Genomic DNA, 22335 nt, shown 5'->3' on the forward strand with positions numbered 1-22335 from the left:
AGAGATCATACGTAGATTTTATCAAGATTTTGTAGGTGGGTTTGAAGGCAGCTGCAATAAAAGTGAAACCAAAGTTAATTTCTGAAAACAAAGTTGTATGTGTTGAAGAATCGACCAAATATATCAAGGAAACAGATTTCAAAATCAAACAAAAACATGATTACAAATTGTAAATAAAGCAAAGGTTAGACACGAATTAATTTTGTTGTTATATAATAATTTGTTGTATTGTTTTAAAAGTAGATCTCTAATGAGATATATATATATATTTAATAGAACAATGAAAACGCTATAAAAATTACGGACTGGGCACGGTCAGGGGGTTAAGGCACTTAACTCGTAATCTGAGGGTCGCGGGTTCGAATTCCCGTCACACCAAACATGCTTCCCTTTAAGCCGTGGAGACGTTACGGTCAATTTAACTATTCCTTGGTACTTATATTCTACTTATACCTAACTGTACTTGTTAAATAACTTACTCTAAAAGTTTGCATTCCATGATAATAATTTCAAGTTTTATATGTCGAGAAATGGATCAACTGGGCTGTATCAGTGATGACTGAATTGAAGCTTGAGGACATTTCAATGACTACATTCATTTACGTGCTTCAGTTGAAACGTGAAGACATATTACTGGCTTCTATTTGTAAACAAAGTATGATTAAATAAAATACTGCGCAAACATCATCAACAAGCATAACCGACATAAAACACTAGGACGAAAAATAAGGAAATTTCTTATTTCAAGAGTAAGTGGTCACATAACAAACAAAATGAAATTGTAAACAATGAAAGCCATTCTCAGAAACAATCAATTTTATCACGTTGTTTATAAGAAAATTCTTTAAGATTTTTATTTGGTCTTAAATGGTTGCGTTCTCTTGATGTTATAATAACTAAAAACATGCAAATGAATACGTCAAAATAGCGTTAAGTGCATCTACATCAGCATGAATTAATTCATTAATAGTAGTTTTTTTTGTAGAAAATATCTACATTTAATATTCTATATTATAAAACATTGGTTATTGATTTCCTAACGATGTGCAGGGACACATCAGAGACTAAAAATAAAAATAACTATTTTTACATTCTTTATAGTTCTATTTATTATTTCTTGATTCAATAATATGGAAAGTAATTTTATTTCCATTATATATATTGCTTTGTTCTGTGATGTTCTATCACATGCCATACATATATTCCTTTAAATCACTTTCACGCTGGTGCAATGATTGTAATTCAGACTGCGTGAACATGAAATAAAATGCCACAATGGTAACAAGATGACATTCTGATGTTTGCTGATCAGATTATAAGGTTATGCGATAAACAAATGTATAATGTCAGGAAAAAAACACACGTACTTTACTCTCCAGATAATGATAAACACTTTTTATTTCGGACAACGTCTCGCCATTGTGGCTTCATCAAGACTAGTAATACAAGACCCATTTGATTTCCAACCATAATGTCAAAATGTTTAAATCCCTACAGTATGTACCAGAAAATTCAACAAAAATAATACTGTTATTGTGAAATGCACCATCACGTTATTTCCAAGGAAAAAACGGTCTTTTAAAAGTTATAGTAAAAATTAAAAACTTTAGAGTAAATATTGGGTGGTTAGGTTTCTCTAGCTACAATAAATAAACATATTCGTTTACATTAATTCTCATAAAGAAGTTCTGAACCGTCAACTTGACATTTAAAATATTTAGGATATTAAAAGTAATAATATTTATTTTTCCTCGAAACGTTTAATTCGATTACAGTATAGAATTGACTTAGTCATTAATTCCTCTCTTTATTGCATAATTTCCACTTTATTCTCATATTATTTTCATTTTCGGATTTCGTTTCCAGTGCATTTTCAATTCCTATAGACATACTTCTTAGTTACAGTGGCTCAGAACCCTACGTGGAATATCTTTGTCTCCTTTCCCTGAATTTTATGGCCTTTTTCTTCCATCAGCTCATTGGAATCGCTGGCTTGTAATCGACCCTGTTGTTGTGAATGGTACGAGGGAAGATTATATTGGCTTTATTCACTAACGTCATCTTCACAGCCAGGCTGCATCCGGTTCTCGTCCAGCCCTTTTCACCTCCTAGTGTTGATTAACAAACAGAGGATAAATCATCATTTGGTGCTTAAAATGACCTACATTATCCTCCTACGTCATTCATTTAAATATTCGATTTTTTGCTAAGGCGTACGTACGTTAGCGTAATAAATTGTGTCACCGCTAGGCTTAATGACATTGAGTTGGCTGCGCAAATAAGAAAAAAAGATAAATATGTCGAAGTACTTTACAAAAACACAACCACCCACTGAAAACTAATAAGCATAAAAATCATAATCCGTCGTAATCTTTTGTATAAAACGGAAATAACATCCGTTAATATCTATAGACTAATTAAAGAAATAACAAACCTTAAAACGCAGTTTTATTATACAAAAGTCACTCATTAAAAAAAAAAAAAAGACCTTACTGTACGAATAACGGAAATAGTCTTACTGTTTGGACAACGACAGAACATGAGCATACAAATTTTCTTTACAAAACATAAACTTACTATATAAGTCATAAACACTGAATCAGAAAATAGAACTTTGCTAAATAAGTACCAATAAGCCAAAAAGCCATTCTTGGTCACGTGAGTACGACATGGATGTTTAATATGTAATAAATTCTGTGAACCTTTCACTGTGATTTTCGTACAATGTGATGACAATCTATTTAAAAAATCAAATTTGTAGACAAAGCGAATAATAGGAAGGAATCAATCAAAAAGTTGTGATACTGCCTGGTCCAATTCTGAATTGAAAACCATCGTAAAGATATCTCGAATGATTAATTAAACTTAAAGAATAAATCACTTGTAACATAGTTATTAACATTAAAGCAGTTTCGTATACTCTTGAACTACTTTGGCTATTTTAAGATACTTGATGAAAATTAAAAAATTGAACTGAATAATTCATGTTTTAAGGCAGTTTTATTATGTTTTACATTGTATCGTTAAGTGTAAACTAAGAATAAAATATATAAAGCGTATTAATTCATTCCCGATAGAAAAATTAAATGTATGCTGTATTGAGTTTAGTGAAATACGCATTTTTCTCGCAAACGCAGACGACAGTATACATTTTCCTTCCGATATGTTTAACCCTTTTAGCATTTTTAAAATTTCTAACTAAAATGTATTGATATTCTTAACATGTAACTTCATCTTATGAAAAGGTTATCTTTGAGATTATAGTATACATGGGCTCCTTCAGGGCCCTTTTATTCAATGTCTTTGTGTAATGTGACCTGTGTAATTCATAAAAATTGTTTACATAAATATGGCCACGTCTTTACAACAAGCAAGTACAAAACTTGCACAGAAATAGATTAAAAGCCCGCCACAGGAAAGTTCACAAATGTATACTGATACCTTATATCGGTTCACCCCTAGCAAATACAGTAAATTTTATGAAGATCGATTTTCTCTGAATCCGTATAGTATTCTTTATAGACATGTAGTCAGCAAAGGTTGGGATCGCTTGCCTGTTGTCGTGTCTAGAGACATGTTAGACTTTACACACGACATCAAAGTTCGATTTTCCGACAAGAAGCCAGATTTATGTTCAACTTAAACTCGTGCAAACAGCTTCCTGAGAGTTAGACGGATAACTAAAAACCGTCAGATTTCAGGCTGTCTCCGATTTTAGCCACGTGTTTGGTAACGTTGTTAATCGCTACCCAGAGCTTGATAAATGATAAAATACACATTCTCGACAAATAATAAAAAGATTGTGATTTGTCATAACTTGAAAGAATTCCAGAGTTTTGGGTCGACAAAAGGCAACTCTTTTATATAATTTGTACAAAAGAGCTCTTATATATTCATATACGTATATATATAGAAAATTTTATATGCGTTACGACCTTTATAACAAAGAAGCTGTTTTATATTTATACACATATATAGAAAAAATTATGTGCATTAATATCTCGATAATTTTACAGAAGTCATTAACCAGATAAACGTATTGATGTAAACGTCTTCAGTAAATCAATAAATGAATAACATGATCAATGTGTCAACACACTGAGTAACCAATTAATACAAAATGACAGATAAACTATGCAGTTTTAATTCTAATTACTACATATATTCAATTAATAGCCTTCTAATACTACGTATATTCAATTACAAATTTTCTAATACCTACATATATTCAATCAGAAAGCCTTCTATTGACTACATATATTCAGTCACATAGCCTAAGCATAAAAACAAACTAAATATGAGTAAATATTTATATCTAGTGACTTAATGACTTTAGTTTGTAATAAGAAGACGATTAGCTTAATTACGTTAGTTGTGTCCTACGTACATGTCTACTTATCTATTATTTAGTCTAGACTTAAAAGTTTTCTCTTATAACTTAATAATACTTAGCCTTCAATTGATCTATACTGACTTCTTATTGTCCGGAATTGTACTATACACAGAATGAATTTACATATGGTCGTGTTTAATTTCTTACTTTACTGTAGAATTAGTTTTAATAGCATATCTATTAATAAAAAAGCTCGATATCAGTACTGAACTATCAGCTCCCACTGATTGGCTAAGTTGAACTAATAATAAGCTTTAGATCGATATCATTACTCAATTAGATGTTGATTCTATTTCAATTATTGACGAGTCATCTTGGATTAACCAATTCTTATTTAGGGGTTGATTAGTTTCAACCACTAGCCAATAACTGTTACTTGTCTGAGGTGCCGATTAAAATTCAAGTGTGGTAAAATCTATACTAAATAAATGCTTACTTTAGTTTAACTAATAACCATTTTCATGCCAGCCTAGTTCAAAAGTATACATTGCTCTGATTAAACCTTTAAGTCACAGTCACAACATGGTCTAAGAAGAAACCAAATAATGAGTAATTTGGTTTGTCTCATGATCATTAAACATATAGTCTTAGATATTATTCAATGTTACTGTCCCTATATTTTATTCACAACTAGCATAAGATACCCACGCTTCGCTAAGGTCCTTTTATGATTCATAGAAGGTTCAATGTACCAGGTAACCTTTTTCGTTATCTTAAATACTTTTATATCTTCCTTATTGCACCATTTATTTGGTGGATTTGTATTTTAACATTTTTCGAACTTAATTCAATTTAACGCTTTTTAAAAGTAAATAGTTGTAATGTACCTTTTCAGATTCGTTTTTTATTTTCCTATGTTTTTATTTCAGTTCTGTTCATTTTCCAGTTTCTTTAGTATTCTCAGATTTATATTTTTCTTCCCATTATTTGTTGCCTTTTCCAAAACTGAGTTCAATTCAACTTTTTTAATCCTCAGGTTTGTATTTGTCTTTCCATGCTTGTGTTGAAAAACAGTATTTAGCAGAAATATTCATCTTAGTGTTTATTCAGTAAGTAAAAATTAGACAAAAATATGATAAATTTCTATAAAATTATCAGGCTTAAAGATATAGAGCCAGATATGCCAATATTTAAATCAAATCTAAAAAAAATAATACAATCGATTTGGTATGCGTACAAAATTTTATGTTTATAGTTTATTTCCTCTTCGAGCCATGACAATCACACACACACAAACACACGTAGACAGACTATTAAACTATTATTATTGTAAACATAACTAAGCATTTACTAAATACAAAAAAACATTTAGTCTAAGTTTTGAACAATTAGTAGAGCCGTATAAATGTTATATAATCACTTATTACCTAAGAATATTGTATTCGAATAAGTTGAACTTTCATTTATTCGATACTTATCTTTTATTTAATGCACATGTGTCCGACTCACAAGAATTAACATATAGCTAAGTTTTTAAGTGTTACTGATAAAAATGGTGTAATAATTTTAAAACAAAATTGTCTTTTTTTTCGAAAAGTCAATTTAGATATCATTTCCTCTATAGCAACTGAATATGTCCACCTTAGAACATTCTCTGATGGACGCCATGGTGATAACAATAATAACTCTTAAGTTGAAAAAATGCTTTGTATCACTATACTCTTTTTAACAAGGTCTGGAGTATCGAATTTTCGTTTGGTATGTTCCTGGAACTATAGTTAGCGAGTTAACAAGCCAATAACTGGCACGTTGACATAAACCAATAAGTGAATTATTTGTTATCACCGGAAAAGGATCAAAACGATGGAATTTAGGAGAAAATTTATTACCTGAAGATTTATAACTTATCAATCAATGAAGCATTAATGAATCAAAGAGTTATGACTTAATTCTTAGAACCTGCCTCTGATTTATTACTCTATGAAATACGAAATGTTATTTTGTTCATTTTTGTTTTAAAAAAAAAGCTTACGTGGCTATCACATATGGCTGCATAAATACATTACTAATATTTAAATAACCATTAATATAACCTCATGATTATGATAATCGTGTAAACATTATTTACCTTTATACGTAAACACGGAAAGTTGGTTTATATTGTTTCTATCTTTGTCGTTTGGCGACACTTAACGGAAGAAATCTGACATCGAAACCATAAAACTGCCCTAATGTTATCTTTTCCACTCTTCGTGTATCGATTCTCAATCAATTAAGTAAGAAGTAGAAATTGTTTTACTGAAACGTTTGACGAAACTTCTAAATACCTTTCGTTAATAAGTGACGACAGTAACAAAAACACAATGTGTTTTGCGAAATGAATAATTTCGTTCACAAATATATAACTAACACTTGTCTGTGATTTTTCCCTTCACATATTTGATGAGAATAAATACGGGTTTAGTAGTCAAAGACACTTGTAGACGTGAAACGTTTTGTAATACTTTAATATTAAAAACATACATAGTTAAGCATATTTATCAAAATGAGGCTGTAAAAGTTTTCCTTCTTTAACATAACTGGCCAGTAGCAAGGTTAAAAGGTCTAGCCAATATTTGTTTTCAATAACGATAGAAATGTATTAATGATGATTTATTGTACGTATACTCAATGGCCTTAATATTGCTTATTCACTTATTCTAACGAGAATGACAGAAAACTAGCCAAAATGTATATACGACATAACAACAAACAACTGGAATAATGTTTTCATTTAGTTATTTTCTTTATACACGTAGTCCACAACACTGTTTGAATTTATAAATAATTTTGCGGCTCAGACTCTGCAATTAGATACACCTTAGAGGATGTTTAACTCCTCGAGGAATGTAATAACAAATGAATGTCCACATCGTCATGAAACTAATGGGTTTATAAATCATTATAGTTCAATTATACATTATTAAAAATTAAAATGTATTTTCAGTGTTATATTTTGTTCACAATATACATGTAGATGCATATATTGAACAGACAGCTGTTTCAGTTATAACTATTATATCATTAGTAATTGTTATATCGTCTTCTCTTTGTCAGATGGTAGTCTTAATAACATATGTAATAATTATTTGCAATAGAAACCATTCCTGTAATACATTTTGTTGTCTGACCTGCATGTTCATGACAATTGCCGCATCGTAATACACGACCGAAAACAATTTAAAGTTATTAAAGAAATTACTTGCATAACACACAACACAGTGTATCTCATGCAATGTAAAAATACATTAGGTAGAACAAACCCAAAATTCTCTTAGCGTTTTAACAAGCATAAATCTTTTATGAACAACGAGAAAGACCTCCCTGTTGCCCAACACTTCAAGTAACTTGGGCATTATATTAACGACATGACTCTCATAGGTATTGCAACCGGTTTCAAAACTAATGCTGATAGAGAAATGAAAGTAGCATATTTGATTGCTGTTTTATATGCCATTTATCTCGTGGAATGAACCCAGACCCTGGAATCAGTGATATTCGAACCTGTAAGTAGTATAACAAACAATTATTGTTTCTAATGTATGATAAAGTTTAACGTTTTTATGAAATATTTATTATTTATTTATGATGCTTTTTAGTGTTCTCTTTTACCATCTTAGTTCTTTCTACTTCACAATTTCTCTCTAATCGATTTTCATATCATATCATTATTTTACTTCATCAAAACCCGTTATAGCTTCCCCTTAAGTTAATTTGTTTAACATAAAGCCTTTTAAACCTTCTTACATATAATATTCTCGTTTCCAGATTTATTTCTATTTTATTGTACAACCGAAAATAGTGACATCCGCAACATTTCTTTGAAATACAATAACACACTCCATGTTGTCCTCATAGTCTACTTTGCATAACTATGACGTCATTTCACAATTTATTTAACGTGGTCGTTCCCACTTTTCCTTGATAAGTAAACGTCTAACCCTTCGAAAGCGCCTGCATTACATCGTTTATTCTTTTTATCTATTATTAGTTGCGTAATGTTTTATAATTGTCGTATTAGAAGGCAAATAGATAATTTAACAAACAACAACACTGTATTTAAATTCACAATATTTAAAGTAAGATTTGTTTTGAATTTCACGCAAAGTTACTCGAGAGCTATCTGCGCTAGCCGTCCTTAATTTAGCAGTGTAAGACTATAGGAAAGGCAGCTAGTCATCACCACCCACCGCCAACTCTTGGGCTATTCTTTTACCAACGAATAGTGGGATTGATCGTACCATTATAAAGACCCCACGGCTGAAAAGGCGAAGATGTTTGGTGTGACATGGATTTGAACCCTCTACCCTCAGATTACGAGTCGAATGCCTTAACCAACTGGCTATGCCGGGTTTTGTTTGTGGAATAGGTACAACGTTGTTTTAAATAGGCCCAGCATAGCCAGGTGGTTAAGGCATTCGACTCGTAATCTGAGGGTCGCGGGTTCGAATCTCTGTCACACCAAACATGCTCGCTCTTTCAGCCATGGGTGCGTTATAATGTGACAGTCAATCACACTATTCGTTGGAAAAGAGTAATCTATGAGTTGGCGGTGGGTGGTGATGAAGGCTCCCTTTAGTCTTACACTGCTAAATTAGGGACGGCTAGCGCAGATAGCCCTCTTGTAGCTTTGCACGAAATTCAAAAACAAACAAACATATTCTAAAAACAAATCTTTCTCATTGTTAAAGTTGTAAATGATAAAATAATATGCTTAATCAGTAACTAAGTTCGAAATGAAACTATTATTCAACAGATTGATTATATTTTTTCTTAGCTCCATAATATAGAACTAGTTTCAAACGCATCATCTAACAAATAAAATATAGACAGCTCTGTTGTATTACGACTAAGTGGAACAACTAATGTATAGGGTTGTATTCGTTATATATAAAATTATTCTGGATCCTCACCCCGCCATCAACTGTCGCCATGTCGCCATGTCTGATCATGCCTACCTGACGACCAGGCACCTTGACGTGTAGCGTAGTTTCGATTGCAAAAGGCTCTATCGTAGAATTGTAATGTCAAAAGCACGCCACTCCTATTTTTCAAGTTACATAATCCACTTTCCAGCTCTTGTTTCAAAATACTATATCATAAACATCTGCAAATGCTGCTTCCGGTAGGTCTTTGTAATGAATAACAAAAATACTTATTTCATTCTACAGATGTCATAGATACACGTTGGATGAATGGAAAGTACGACTGAAGCCTTATCCTGGTGAACACTTACCCCGATGGTCTTGTTTGTATAACATGCCTCTAGAATATCGGTCTGATACTAAGCAAAATTTACCTTGACGACTTAATCCAATATTCTGATTCCTAACTTGTCATTAACACAGTATTCAGCGATTTTAAGAGATTCCTTGGAAATAATTTTGAAACTTGCCATACGTGAACCTTTTTTAAACACCCACTGGCCACTAAACTGATACGAGGCTTGTTACAGTTATTAAGGAATATATAGGATTCGTTGGTTATCACCACGCACTGTGAATTTTTCTTAGGGTGGCACCAGTTATATAATTTCATTGGCTGGTCTTCCTTTCCCGGCTATGTTGTGGAAGCAGCTTGTGTGCACGTAATTTGAGCCGTTATTCCAGTAAAAACAAAACAAACTTCCTTGATCATATTATTGTTTACTGTTGCCGTGGGAACATGAATCTCTTGCCATTCCTTTATGTTCGTGGATTTTCACTTGATACAAGAGCTCGTGCTTTGTTTAACTCGTTTTGTTTTGAGTCACTGAAATGACCTATGTTAAGCAGTATATCTCTGTTCCAATGCCGTAAGATACAAGGTATTTTCCTTTTGTGTAAATTCTAATTTCTAGACTTGTACTTGTGATTTTAAGTGTAAGAATATTTTGCTTCGGAAAGAGCTCTTACAAATATCCTCCCAAAAATTGATCAGTTCTCGTTGGTATCGTACCACTCACGTAACGCTAACCAATGTCAAAATATAGCTATGACACATGCTTTTCCACCGGGACCTTAAAGTGCGTGTTGTTATGTGACATTTTATTATCAACTCATTCAAGCTGTTTTAATGAGATTAAAGATGCATCCAATCCATCGTTTAAATAACTGTTTGAGCTTATCTTCAGGATCTGTTGTAGTCTGTGCTTTCTAACCTTCTTATTGATAAATAATTTATACATATTTCTTTTAAATAAAAATATATAAAAGGAGAAAGGAATAATATTGTCTTTAAAAATTAAATGTATTTACGTTTTATACTGATACGTCTTTTGACTTAAATTTTTGTCAAAAATGTTCTATGCACAAATTTCTATTTTTTTTTTACCAAAACCGATTTTATAACTGTGCTAATCACGGAAAAATTGCTATAAACAGCTTCGTGTGTACAATGTTTAATTTATTCTAATAAATTAGCAGGAAATTGCATTAATTTAAAACAGGAAACTGTCAAAGTGTTCTGAAGTGAGCGAACAGGATGCATAAAATTATAAATTTTGATAATGCATGAAAACATGTTGCCTATGATGTAAAAGTTGGTCTTCTCTCACAAAAAATGTTTTACTTCTACGAGTTCGTAAGCTATATTTTAAAGATATAAATATTTACCTTAGTCATTTCAATAAAGTAACTACGAGATAACTTACATTGTGGTTAGTGGTGAAACTCTTCTTCAAAACTGTTTATATTTTCCTACAAATTATTATCAACGATATAACTTAATATATATTAAGTAAGTAGTATAACAAACAATTATTGTTTCTAATGTATGATAAAGTTTAACGTTTTTCTGAAATATTTATTATTTATTTATGATGCTTTTCAGTGTTCTCTTTTACCATCTTAGTTCTTTCTACTTCACAATTACTTTTACTTTTTTCTCAATCCCAAAGTTCTTACGGCTCTCTTAACAGGTTATGTCAATAATGGTAAATAAAATAAAATTTCAGAAACTTTGTTTTTTTTAATGTTTTTGCTCTTAAAAAAACTGCTAATTTAGCAGTGTAAGACTAGAGGGAAAGCAGCTCGTTATCACTACCCACCGCCAACTCTTGGGCTACTCTTATCAACGAAGAGTGGGATTGACTATCACATTATAACGCCCCTACAGCTGCGAGCATGTTTGGCGCTATGGGGATGCGAACCCGCGATCCTCAGATTACGACTCGCACGCCTTAACCCACCTGGCTATGCAGGGCCAACATCAAAGATGATTTGAAAAGAAATTAAGGAGTTCGGATCCCTTCGGTGGGCTCCGCAGATAGCCCGATCTGGCTTTGCTATAAGAAAAGCACAAAACACGCTTTATAGACTTACCAATAGTTCAAATGTATTCCGTTACCAAGATATGAACATATCTGACTTTTATCGTATTAACAATTTGTTATGTTGTCGATAATTAGTGGCAAAGTTAGCTTTTTAACCGAATTGAGCATTAGAATTATTTGTCAGTCATATCACGACAAAAGTTAAGAATATTAAGTAAATATTACAGCAACTAAAGTCAGAATTCATTGAGACAAGTTAGAAGTAAATGTCTCTCTGCATCAAACTCTGATTATATTGAATTATTCATTGAACTAACAACCCATCATCGTTGTCTATGTCTACAAGTGTGGCTTTGTGTTGGTAGAAATCGAATCAAAATAATAATAGTATGTTCGCGTAAAGTGTAAGTTACATCCATGAAGCATAAAGACTGCTTCAATATGGGTTTCTGAGAGGAGATATCAAGAGAAAAAGCTCTTAGTTGAAACTTATTACAGACCACCAGATAAAACTGCTTAAATAAGTGAGAAACTCTACTATGAAATTATGACTTCAGCTGTTAATGAGCAAACGCATGAGGGAAAAAGGTTTCTGGAAACTATTCAAGATGAATTTCTTCATCAACTGGTCAAGAAGCCTACTAGAAATAATGCTATTTCAGGTTTATTGTTAAATTTTAATAGAGAAATGGTTAAGAGAGTGGAAATTGAGAAACATATAAATACAAGTAATTGTTGCTTCATTCGGTTTGGTATTTTGCTTCATATGAAAATCAGGAGTGATGAGATTTTCATCCAAAGCTAAAAAAAAGCATATTTTGAAGGGTTGTAACAAGAATTATCTGTTGTGAATTTTGCAGCTGTATTATTTGGAGACAATGAGCAAATGCTGAAAAAAAAAGAAACATTTTCCAATATTCAAACAAATATATTCCTTACAATAGAAACGGATAGCTGCAAAAAAAATTCAGATTGACTCATGTTGTTATAAGAAATAAAATTAAAGAAAGGCATCACACACTTAAGAAATCTAAATTTACTGGTATTATAGAATATTATAAAAATGAATAAAGCTGGTCAAAAAAGAAATTATAACATTCAATGGGATGTATGAAAAAAATTGGCTAAAACATAAAAATGAACAGTCAGGATTTTTTAAGTACTTTAGGGACAAAACAAGATATTAGGATAGGGATAGAACCCTGGAGTATGACAAAACAGGCTTGTATCTGATGGTTATGAGACAAACAGGCTATTAAATTTTGCCTTTTTTCTGTTTCTACTAATGAAGATTTAAGCAGTATTACTCATCTTGAACAACTGATAGTTAAAACAAAGTGGAACATGACAATTTTATAAAATTGCTCATTAAAACAAAGTTGGGAAGTTTAAACAATGGGAAGGCTCCTGGGCCAAATAATATTACCCCGAGGGTTTTTAGGAGGTCAAGGACTAGGTATGTGAGCTACTTGTCACAATTTTTTTGTAAATGACTCCTATCTTCAAGAGAAGTAATTGAAGATACTCCAGTAATTATTAGCCTATTAGTCACACATCAGTTGTGTAAACATTTTCGGAAAGTGTAATAAAAGACATTTTGCAAAATCATTTTAAAATTTTTAGAATTTTATCGGATAGTGAACATGGTTTCACTAAGAAAAAATCTTGCCTTACAAATTTTTTGACATGCTGTGAAAATATTAATGCATATGTATATAACGTAAAGGTGTGGATTTGGTGTATCTTGATTTTGAGAAAGCACACGCCAAAGTATCACATAAAAGGCTTGTAAAGAAACTTATCTCTGTAGGTGTGGGGAATAAGTTAAGTAATAGAAGATAGAAGAGTGACTTGATTGAAGAAAAGAGAGGATTGCAGTAAATGGAGATCAGTTAAACTGGATTATTGTGGTATACCTCATGACTTAGTCTTAGAACCACTGTCTTTTTTGATTTACACTAATGTCACAGGTGAAGAAATAGTCAGCAAATTTAAGAAATTTGCTGATGATATTAGAGTCTTGAGTGCTGCGGGTTGTGAAGAGGACGATGCTGCTCTACCAAAGTTTTAAGATCATTTAATGAGTTGGGTAAATAAATATAAGATGGGTTTTAATTATGATAAATTTATAATGTTGCTTGTGGGTTATCATAATGTCAATTATAAATATGATTTGGATGGGAATAACCTTAAGAGTGCCAAGAAAGAAAAGGAACTTAGCATAATGGATGACTAATTTCTTAAGCTATCCAAACAGTGTGCTATTGCTAGTGGTAGGACAAATAGGATATTAGGTTGTATTTACAGAGATATCGAATATAAGTCTAAAGAGGTTATAATTCCATTGGAGTATTGTGTTCAGTTTTAGGCTCCTTACCTTAGGAAAACATTGCATTTTTGTAAAGGGATCAAAGAAGGGCTTATTAAAATGGCACTTGGAATGGAAGGATGAGGAGAGATTACGATCCTTAAAATTATTTTCTCTTGAAAAAGTTAGAGAGGATCTAAGATTCTATAAGAAACTGATGATGTTGATGTATAAACATCTTTTATACTTAACAGCGAAAATTATGGTACTAGGGGACACAAATATAGATTTAGGCAATGCATATGCTTTTCTCAGCTAAGACAATTTTATTTCTCAAATAGAGGGTTAGCCTGTAGAATGGATTACCTTCGGATGATATCTAGTCAGTAAATTTAAGTAAGTTAAAAAGAAAGTATGATAAATGTATGAATGATAACGGCTAACTTTAATTTTTTAAAATATGTTTAGTTTGTCTTACAGCATGGAGCAGCAAGATAGACCAACGGATCCCTTATTGTTACTAAACATCGTTTTGTTAAATTTAATCGACTATGAATTTCATTCATTCACGGTTATGTCTCTGAAATGCTATTAAGTAATACATAACATAGTAATTGAACAGAGGTCTTGCTATACTTGTAGCCAAAATGCCGCAGTTAATAACATTTTTAATCTGTATGCTAGAAATACTTGTCACAAGATTGCTCAGTGACAAATTTAAGGACGTGCAAGGCTAAATACGTAGGTTCAGTTCCCGATATTTAGTTGTGTAGCTTTGGAATGAAAGCAAGAAAAACATAGCAATATTTAATGTACTGTTCAAAATTTTGTTAGTTTCAAAAATAATAGCAAGTGTGATACATTACATATGAGATCAAAAATATCTGCTTAACATAAAGACATATTTAAAAAGTTTTTCTACTAGCTCTAATGAAATGAAACTGTAATGATAAAACCAAATATTATTTAATTTCCATGAAGCTTTCGGTAGCAAGATATGGGCTGAGGTTGTATCTCATTGTTATTGCTACATGTTTTATTCAAGTTATCCTAATAAGATGGATACATAATTTGACAACGCATAGATAAATCACAAGAAATTATACGTTAGTATGGTCACATAGAGGTCAAGGGATCAAGTGAAGTTATAATGAGGTTATTAAGGGTTATTATATTATATATATAATTCACAGACACAGACAGAGCAGCAAAAGAAAAGATAAAGTACTATTATCATTTAACTGCTAAAAATACTGACTGAACGAATACCAAATCTTTATTATCCTCTATGTCAGAAATTATAGTAAAAATTTTAAATAAAATAGCATTAAAAACAGGCCATAATTCATTTGTTTAAATTACCAGGTTAATTGTTCTTAGCATTTGAATTTATGTACGGAAGCGGAGTATTTCTTACGTAATAAGAAAGTTCATGCTTTAAACCATGATGTATATATTTCAGAATACAAAACCTTTCATACATACAATAGACTCGTATGACATTTTTTTTATTTATTAGTATCGTTAAAATAAAATCTGATCTGTGGTATTTTCTCTATACGTAAAAGTTTTAAGTTTTCACAGGTCCGCAAACCATTCTTCAGTAAGTAGCTTTATGCATATTGAAGATTTTATTGCATTTGTTTCTTACCGTCACGCTCTTATTTGTTACGATAAAACATTTCTTTGCTCTGTACATTTTCAAAACATATTTTTCTTAAGAACTTGACGACAAACGCAAACTATATCTACGTCTTAACAGATCGCTTTTGTATTGGGAAGGAACTGCATACCATAATATCAAAAGTTACTTTTAACTTTACACTACCGGTGAGCTTGATAAGTCACTTTTTGAGTGATTCTTTGTATTTCTTACAGAACGTGGCACAAAGTCATAGGGATTTAACCTATATAAAAGTCAGTGCTTGTCATGTCACGCTAGATTTTTCGAAACAGTACGAGTCATAAAGACCAAAATATATTTATCTGAATAAAATAGTTAAATTATTGCCTGCTAACTACGACTTTGGTGACGGAGTGAAAGGGGCCGTGAGAGGGGTGGTCGAAAAACCTTATAAGTGTAGTGAGTGTTGGCATAATAAGTCTAAAATAAAGTGTGGGATCACTTAGCCTAGAGCCAAGTGCATAAAGTTTAATATTAAAATAAAAAAATATGGATTCAGTTTTAAATGTAAATAGTTTTAGAATTAAGCTATTTTCTGTTATATCATTGACGTTTCTAACAAAAAAAATCTTCTTTAATCAACAAAGACTAAATTAAGAAATCAACAAATATTTTTCCAGTTTCATTGACGATATATTTCATTTTATATTTTCAGTTCATAGAATAACAACAATATTAGGTTATACTTTTGTTGATAAGCAACATGAAAAAAAAAAAAAACATTGTTAGAATGTAGTGTTACCAAAGCGTATTAGCATTTCTATGTTAGACGTTTTTAATCTAACCGATTTTCCCGTTAATTATTCTGTGAATATGTCACGAATTCATTTCGTGAGTCATCTTAATTTCGATTGACTCACAAGGGAATTTATTAATGTTTGACTGCCCCTTCTGCAACTTTTTCTGCTTTTATGCGGTCAAACTTGATTTCACAAAATATATTTATTTCAATTAACTATGAAATTTGATATTATAGCTTATTTTGGGTGACAGTGATAGTAATTGTCCCGCCATTTCTGATGGACTGTACCGTAGTTAACATTAAAGGTGAGAACGTAGTGTTGGAGTTTAACTGCTACATTTTTATTAATTTGTATTTCATTTCCAAATCACCTTATTTATAGCAATAACTTTTATTCCATAATTATGAAAATATTTGATCTATATTTTAAGAATAATTTGTAAATGTTATTTGTCTTCCCAACTCTAATTTACAGACAAAATAATTACACCAGAATACAATTAAACCTACGTTGACATATTAATTAAACGACTGACTCGTGACGTGTCTTTGTAGTATGTATAGAACAACTAAATACCTTCGTTCTGGTTGTAGACAAGTGAAAATAATTACAGTTTTCGAGTTTCACATGATTGAATCAATAAAGCCAAAATTAATCAAGAAATTTAAGCAGTAGAGCAGCTTAAATCTTTCATAAAATCTGTTTGGATAACTAATTACTTATATTCTTGCACTGCTAAAGCTATTGATATATTTGTCCATCTATAAAGTATCTATCTATGAAGTACCCTTCATATGTAAATATTGACAACTAGTACAACTTGTTAACAAATATAAAATAACGGACATTGTATCTGTACCTAATACATAGATATTTTATTAAAATAATTACGTTACTTTTTTTGTAAGTAATGAATTCTGTAGCGTTATAACTTATCTTCCGTTTCATGCCATGGCAATACACTTTTGTAACCCATAGTGAAATTTTAAAATAATAATATTAATTATTTTAATTTATGTAGGCTTCAGGCAATTCTTCATTATTTTTATATACTAAAATCGTTTAAAATAACTGAAAGGTATCCTAACCGACGTGGTCGTTTTAATCTCATTTTTATTATCTTCAAATACCTACGCTACGTTATGTTAGCTACAACTTTCTAAATTGTGTTGTATATATTGTTTAGTAATGCATACTGGTACGTATGTGACAAAAATTACGAATTATGTTAGGTTTTCAATTCATATGTATTTTGTATTCTACATAGTGTATGTTTTGTATAAATTGGAAATATAATATTAGTGCCTCAAAGTAGTATAAATTCTAAAAAAAAAAAGTTATCTAGTTTAATAAATGTGGCATAGAAATTGTTTAAATGTTTAATAGTAATTTGTGTTAAAGTTGATCTTGGCCAGGAAACATCACTTTTTAGATGAGTTGTTAAGTGCAATGTTAAAAAGAATTAAGTTATTTTTCCATTCATATGTTTCAAGTCTTCCTTACTTTCATAGCAAGTTGCTACTTTAAAATGTGTTTTTAAAGTGTAATGCTTTGTTTCGTAACCATTTGAAGAATACATACTTAATGTATACATATATATTATTATATAAATTTTACAGAAGCACCCTGAGATGCACACGTTCATGTAGAAAGGACTAGAAAAGATACAATGTGTTTCAAAACGTATTATGTTATAGAATTCAGTCACTTTCTTACAAACTATATACATATATATACATTTGTATTAGGTCTGTATCCAAAGTAGGCTTTACAGATAAGGACATTTTTTATGCATCTATGGTCAACGTAGGACGTAGGATAAGATAAGTTTTTCATGCAAAACTGTGGACTTTTAGGTTACTTTTACCGAATATGTTGTATTTGTTTTTATTTCCAGGGCACTAACAGTTGTTTGAAAGCATCAGCTATGTTCTACTTTCAGCATAAGTTTGGTGATTAAATTAAAATGGGTTTGTAATCTTCCTTTTAATACTCCAAAACCGGAAAAAGGAAGAGAAAAGACAAGAAATTTGTTTTAAAACGTTAGGAGACTGTATGTTTATGTTTCCTTGAAATTGGAATGGAGGTTTTACAAGCAATACCAGTGAACTTGTTATTTTTTCAGTGTGGTTAAATGTTTAAAAGTACAAGCTTACGAAGTTGGTGTCATTACACGACCTATGCTGACTACCAGTAACATTTTTCAGGTTTAAGATATTTTTGAAACTATGTATAGTAAGGAAATAGACAGCATAGTTTATTACTACTGCGATTTAACACTTTACTCTTTACTGTATAATTATGGATAAGATTAGTTTCTACTGCTGACTTTTTTAGGAGAGTCATACTATACCAATGCTAATTTCATTCAGGGTAGCTATACTATACAATATTCATGAATGTATATGTACGTTGTTAATTTATTACAGACATACAGATAGATGAAGGTTACGCCACCTACAACCTGAATGAGGCTCGGCATGGCGCTCGCTCGTAATCTGAGGGTCGCGGGTTCGAATCCTCGACCTTTAAGCATTTATAATGTGACGGTCAATCCCACTATTCGTTGGAAAAAGAGTAGTTTAAGAGTTGGTGGTGGGTAGTAACGACTAGCTGCCTTTCCTCTAGCCTTACACTGTTAAATTAGGGACGGCTAGCGCAGATAGCTCTCGTGTTGCTTTGCGCGAAATTGAAAAAAAATAAACAACTTGATTGTTCCTTATATATGTTTGTACAACAAGCATATTTTGATTCCAAGGGTGTACTCTTTTATATAATTTGTGAAATACGTGTTTTTACCTTCCGCTCTTCTGCTCTGATGGATACATTTTATTACACATTGTATGTTCTACGTTTCTTGTGTTTTTTTCTGTTTTCACTTCACATTGTGCAAGAAGTTTAAGTTGTATACTGTGGAAAATCTTTGGTAGATATACAGATGTCTTGCTCTGTTTGTTTGTTCCTTGATTAATTTTAACCATTTTATTTTTACCTCCTAGCTGTCTGCTTATCTTTCAGTCTCTCTTTATATATATACATAAATATGTCAGAAATTTGTCATAAGCATAGCCATTCAGTTTACAAAAAAGTTAGAAAATCTCAAAACTTTGTATTACGTTTGCAGTTACACGAAAGCAATCTTATATTGTAAGGTTAATGCGGTTTACACCAATTAAATAAATGCCATGGAAAATCAAAGGGTTTTACGGTGAAGCATGTTTCATTTTAAATTGTGTTTTTATTCAAAACAAATATTTGACCCACGCCTACTTTAGATATTGAAAAATAATGTGTATTTTGTGATTGAGACTGTTACCTATAGAGCTATATAAAATATACATACATCAAGTTGGGGCAGAATGGCTCTCACTTAACTGATAACAACTGCATTTATAACACATAAGTTAGTGACCACTCAGTATTATGAAAGCACGGTAGTCAAAGATTTTTGATTATGAGAGATTAATGCAATCTCAAATTAAAAGCTTAAAGTATACATCTTAGCAGGGGTTCGAGGGACCAGCCACCACTGGCAGCTTACCTGTTAAATATAAACGGCAGAAATATTTGAAACGACAATACAGTGCACATGTCATTGCATTGGTTCAGCGTTAATATCATTTTACTGACTGGAAACTTTCAACATGTTTACTGAGTCGGGAACATAATATTCATTGGCGCATCACTATGGGATTAGAATCTTGATTGTAGTTTATCTCAGACGAACTAGATTCCCAAATCCAATCACGATTTATAAATATTCGGGCTCTGGACCAAACACTATACATGCATACAAGAAAATAACATCACAGAAATGAGAAGTATTATCCATCCATTGATGAGGGTTACGTATTACAATTTCAAATAACCTGAAACAGAGTAAATAAATGATAGTTTAAATAAATGCCGATATGTATCCAATTTGCGATATTTGCGAACAAGCTTGATACACACACTTTTTCTAATACAAATATATTTTAACATATAAACAATAACAATTTACAATAACCGTGATCACAAATAATAATTTATGTACGAGAGGTTTATCAGCTTACAAATAATATTGAGTCTTCTATCTGGTCTGGAATTTTCTTGGTGTCTCCCTCTCGTACAGCGGTAAGTCTATGGATTTACAACGCTAAAATCAGGAGTTCGATTCCCCTCCGTGGACTCAGCAGATAGTTCGATGTAACTTTGCTGTAAGAAAACACACACTTTTTTTGGTATCTTACCAAGGGTTCATGATAGAAAAAATAATCTTAAGTTAATGTAGATGTAATTCACTCAACAGGGAGCTAGCTAGCCCTGCGTTCTTCGTTCTTTACTGATCAAACGTCGAGTTTTTCATCGCTGAAGTTATGAAATTATATAATGTTTTCATAAAAGCACTTATGTCAATGTGAATAACTGAAGTTAAATGGTTTGTAATTTTTAAAATTTATAAACTTTCCTGGTAAAATATTTAATGTTCCAAATGAGTAAGCATTAATCAAAATTATAACTTCCTAAATTTATATTACATTAACCAATAATATATATTGTCTTTTGGCACGTCACATTCGTTATATTTAGAGATGTGAGAAGATTTTCTAGAAACTTCGACTGAAGCAATAATTTAAACGATACATTAGTGTTTACGTACACACATGTTATTGATTTTTAAACTCGATAAACTTCCACAACTTTAATGAATTGGCTGGAATTTCGCAATACGGATTTAACTTTATATGTTACGTACATTCGTAAATATATATTTAAATTAAATAAACATCTATATTAAAATAGATATGCGACAGTAAACCCGTCGTATGAGAAGTTGCAACTTTTTAGGAGTGTTTTCCTTGTAGAGTTCCACAAATTTAAGAAAAGAATTAGTTTGACATTAAACTTTTGCAAACCAAAACAACAAAAAATCTTACACCTTTGGATTAAAGAGCATTTTGACTGAGGGACTATCATCCATAAATCTCGTTATCTATGACAAATCAGCAAACGAACATGTGGTGGAGAGCATTATACTCTAAATCTCTCAGAGTAACTTAATCGTCTGGTGGTTAGGGCGCTTGACTCGTAATCTGAGGGTCAGGGGTTCGAATCCTCGTCACATCAAAATTGCGATTTCATCCGTCGGGGTGTTATAATGTGACGGTAATTTCCACTATTTGTTAATAAAAGAGTAGCCCAAGAATTACGGTAGGTGGTGATGATTAGCTGCCTTCCCTTTAGAGTGTGTGAGTGTTTCTCATACAAAGCCACATCGGGCTATCTTCTCTGTCCACCGAGGAGAATTGAGCCCCTAATTTTAGCGTTGTAAATTCGTAGACTTACCACTGTACCAACAGGGGACCTTTCGCTTTAGTCTTACACTGCTAAACTGGGAATGGCTAACGCAGATAGCCCTCGTGTAGCTTTGCAGGAAATTCAAACAATCGCACGTTATAAAAAACACTAAACTACAATATGTTTCTTTTAAAACATGCAAGACCACCAATAATTCCTCATTGTTTGAAATCAACAAAGTAACTTTTCGTGAAATGTCTTCTGTATAATTATAAAACTGAAAATTAAAGTTGTCCAAAAACAACAGAATTAAGTCGTATTTTTATCATTTATAGTCCAGTCCATCAGCCAATGAGTCACATTAACATTAGTTACATATGATTTATTCTAGATGGCAGCACAATTTTAGGAAATAAACGACATAATATGCTGTTTAGATACTCGTGTATTTACAACTTCAATTTGGTAGATTCCGTGGAAATAAACAATTGGTAACTGACTATTTTTTTATATACATCTGTTATCTCAACAAATTTGATTAGCTTTTCGTTAAAATTTACAAGTACTGATAGATCACCATAAATATCTCTATTTAGCACTATTGTATATGATCAAAACTTACATATGTATAAGAAAACTATATCGTTCCAAATATCAATCTACAACTACTATTCAATGTTTTATTTTGAAATAAAT

The 22335-nt window shown here is 31.5% G+C and overlaps 1 protein-coding gene and 1 long non-coding RNA gene across 4 annotated transcripts in view; one reads left to right on the forward strand and one right to left on the reverse strand.

The window, feature by feature from the left end:
- LOC143258633 (metabotropic glutamate receptor 1-like) overlaps nt 1–22335 on the forward strand; it is a 179072-nt gene that overhangs the window by 82503 nt on the left and 74234 nt on the right. The window lies entirely within an intron of this gene.
- The window catches only part of LOC143258634 (uncharacterized), a 38926-nt gene continuing 17996 nt past the window's right edge, over nt 1406–22335 (reverse strand). Inside the window, exons 2-3 of the long non-coding RNA XR_013032441.1 lie at nt 20415–20556; nt 1406–2108 (exon numbers count right to left, since the gene is read on the reverse strand). This is a non-coding gene — a long non-coding RNA (uncharacterized LOC143258634). The remainder of the gene's footprint in view (nt 2109–20414; nt 20557–22335) is intronic.

Source organism: Tachypleus tridentatus, chromosome 8 (genome assembly GCF_004210375.1).
Source record: "Tachypleus tridentatus isolate NWPU-2018 chromosome 8, ASM421037v1, whole genome shotgun sequence".
Lineage (NCBI taxonomy): Eukaryota > Metazoa > Arthropoda > Merostomata > Xiphosura > Limulidae > Tachypleus > Tachypleus tridentatus.